Raw genomic sequence first — 3956 nt, 5'->3', positions numbered from 1 at the left:
GTGAGCCGAGCGACGTCCGCAACAAAACGCCACGTTTACACCCCAGCTCCGCCCCAGAGCCCCGTGCAGGTGGAGCTTCAGAGTTCAATTCAACTTTATTTATACAGCCCCAAATCACAGCAACAGTCGTCTCAAGGCGCTTTATATTGTAAGGTAGACCCTACAATAATACATACAGAGAAAAACCCAACAATCATGTGACCCCCTGCCCACACAGCAAAACTGGTTTGGCCTGGATCTGGCCCACACAATGTGCTTACACATGGCCCGCACACCGCGAAGAGTGACGCACTTTGGTGGCCCAGATCTGGTTTGCCAGAAGTGGCCCACACATGGGCCAGTTGCAGACACACTGCTGGCCCTGTGCTGGCCCAGAACAGTTTCAGCTCTGGCCCCAGATGTCAGCCTAATGTGTACCTTAATCAAGCCATGTAATAACAACATGTGAACAAATAAACATGATCTCTGTTCACACAGTGAATGGACTGATTCTTATATGCACTTTTCTACTCTCCCAGATTACTCAAAGTGCTCTATACAACATGCCACATTCACACACTTTCTCTAAATTGAATGCTTCCTAATTACATTCATACACTTGACATGCAGACTGGAGAAACCAGGGATTGAACCACTAACCTTCTGATCAGTAGGGGACCTGCTCTACCTCCTGAGCTACAGCCACCCAGTGGTAACAATGAGTAAACCCTCACTAGTCTACATTCGCTCTTGGCCTCAGGAGGATGCAGCCCATGAATTTGGACACGACCAAAGTCTCTGCACCTTTAGCCTCTGTGTCTGTGGACGTTTCACATGAATACGATCAAAAATATAAGTTAACCTGCTGACCTGAAGCGAAGCGCTGATTACCACGACCACATTTTTGTGTGCTGCAGGTCATGCTGCTCTCTGGAGTCTTTCCTCTCGTCACATCTTTCAGGTGACCTGTGATCCACAGCTGCTCATTCGCAGTTCTGTACAGGAAGTAGGACACTGTCATGTCAGACACTGTTCAGCTTGTACTTTCATAACCAGAGACCCTCTGACACAAACTGAAAGGGACCTAAAAAAGCCGGCTCACTGTAACACCTGTGCAGTGTTTCACAGGTAAGTCCAGCACATCCTGTGGCTCTGCGGGTCAAACAGCCGTGGTCACGTGGAGGCTACAGCACTGTTGGGAAGCATTTAAGTAACAAAGTGTTGCAGGTTACCTTTGTGGTGGCCATCTTGTTTTCCCAGTAAAGAGGAAGTCTGCCTCAATTGCAGCTCTTTTATAGGCCAGTCTGTATTAAGAAGGTGTGTCTTTAGAGTATTTAAAGGGAGCAGGAAATGGATTGGGGGCCATTTTGAAAAGTTGTTGTCTGCATGTGCATGATGTTGGCAAGAGACAATAAAACAATTACTTTAATTGGGATGGAGTGAAGTCTGATGTTTCCCTCTCCACCCCTCACTGTGTAACAAGCACACTGTCCACTCCTCCACGTTCATACTGAAGTTCTGTGAGTGATGATGAGACAGGTCGCTGAAGAACAGTACACTACGTTTGATTGCTCCAGCCCAAGGTCCGACATCACTTCCTTAAAAAAAGCTGTACTGGAGCCAGACGCTAGCAAAACGTCTGCTCTCATCAGCAGCGAGGTTTACTTAGAAAACTTGAGATTTAATCTGAAAGTCTGTCACACGGTTGAAAATGTGCACCTGTCGGATCGATGGATGTGAATAATATGACAACAGCTGCGTTACACCTGTGTGTGCTCGTCCTCTTTGTCTCTGCAGGAGACTTTTATCTGTCAGAAACCAAACAGTGCATGAGAGTGAGGTCTGCCTAACCATCATCACTGTAGGACAGGGGTGGGCAATTCCAGGCCCCGAGGGCTGGTGTCCTGCAGGTTTTAGATCTCACCTTTGGTCAACACACCTGAATCACATGATTAGTTCGTTACCAGGCCTCTGGAGAACTTCAAGACATGTTGAGGAGGTAATTTAGCCATTTAAATCAGCTGTGATGGATCAGGGACACATCTAAAACCTGCAGGACACCGGCCCTCGAGGCCTGGAGTTGCCCACCCCTGCTGTAGGAGCTCATCACAGAGACGACGAACTTTAACATCTGTATTATCTGCTAAACATCTATCGTCTAAAAAACAAGAAGCCAAACTCCCCCGTGATGTGGCACACTTGGTACAGCCCATTTTGTGGAGTTTCTTGCCTTCTTAATGGGTCCATCAGGTGTGTTGTGCAGCAGTCCAGTTGGTGCACAGCTGACAGCCCTATTTGACAACTGTTAGAATTCATATTATGGCGAGAACCAATCAGCTAAGTAAAGAGAAACAACAGTTAGTCATTACTTTAAGAACTGAAGGTCAGTCAGTCGGAAAACTGCTAAAAATTTGAATGTGTCCCCAAATGCAGTCGCATAAAACATCAAGACTACGATGAAGCTGTCTCACACGAGGACGCCCCAGGAAAGGAAGACCAAGAGTCCCCTTTGCAGCTGAGGATACATTCATCTGAGTCACCAGCCTCAGAAATCACAAGTTCACAGCAGCTTAGAGCCCAGATAAATGCCACACGGAGTTCAGATACACAAATTAAAAATAGTGCTGTCAGTGTTAAAATGACGTTAACGCCATAACCGCATTAACACGACAAATCTCCGTTAGCGAGTTAGCACGGATCGCCCCGTGCGTGCAGCTGCATGGCGTGCTCAGAGCTGCAGTTCCTCTGGTGTCCAGCAGAGGCAGCAGTGAGGCAGTGCCCCCCAAAATAAAGAGTTGATACACAAAGTGTTTGGTCTCCACAGACACGTTCATGTTGCTGTAGGTGTTATAGTTTATCACAGCACCATGAGCTGCTTTACAGTGCCCTCCATGTTGATTTGGGGCGAGCAGCTGCCTCCTGATTGCATCACTTGCAGCCACCACAACCTCCTGGCGTCTGTCTGACGGGCGCCATCAAGGGACATCCTGTCCCAACCAACCAATCGGCACACATTAGCAGAACACTAATGCAAAATGGTCCACTCAGTCCGTTCACAGAGGAAAAAGAGATTGTTGTTTTTAGGAAATCACATGATAGGGTGGGGCCAGGTTTCACAATGAGCTCACCCCAAACCCTGGCTGATTGTGACCCACACCTGTTTTCATACCTTGGCCGATGTGATTAGGTAGAGGATCATTAGGGGGTCCTTTTGTCTCTCTGGGTGGGTTACTCCCACAAAGCTTTAATCTGGGACTCTCCACTGTGTGACCCTAGAACTGAAGAAGCTTCTTGAATGAAACATCTTCGAGCAACTTAAAGAAGTCCAGACGCTTTTCTTTCCAAGCTCCTTACCCAGATAGCAAGGAAACATTGAAACAATGTTGAGTCAATATCAGGCGATGTCATTGAATCAACGTTGAGGTGTGACGTTGACCTAACGTCACACCTCAACGTTGATTGAGGTAATATTAATTGTCAAATATTAGAAAACGTACAACAGCAAACAGTGGTATATAAATATTGTACATCCACCTTCTCCAAAGCCCTTGTCTGACTCAGACGACATCCAGAGCATAATGACGAGCACAGCATCTGCAAACATACATAATGTTCAGTTTATTTCGATTAGAAAACATCACGTGTCCAATACCAGTATTGGACAGTAATTTATTCTTCAATAATTTAATTTAAAATAAAAACACTATTTATAAATCAGTATTTCAAAATGAAATATTAGTCCATCACTAAACACTTCAAATCAAAAATGAATTTCACAAAAAAAGAATTGAACTCTCAATAAAACCCTCGATTCAAAAACCAGTTTTGAATTGCAAATTAAAAAACACATTTTCAAAATATTTTTTAAAACACGATTTAAAAAGAGAAATAAGTAAATGGATTCAAAAATCAAAGATTTATTTCCGACATGTAAAATGAAATCCCTTTTCTTTTCTTTCTTTCGTTCTTTTTTGTCT

This window comes from Haplochromis burtoni, unplaced genomic scaffold, assembly GCF_018398535.1.
Source record: "Haplochromis burtoni strain Fernald_Lab_line unplaced genomic scaffold, NCSU_Asbu1 Contig_501, whole genome shotgun sequence".
Lineage (NCBI taxonomy): Eukaryota > Metazoa > Chordata > Actinopteri > Cichliformes > Cichlidae > Haplochromis > Haplochromis burtoni.
This window is presented reverse-complemented; position numbering follows the sequence as displayed.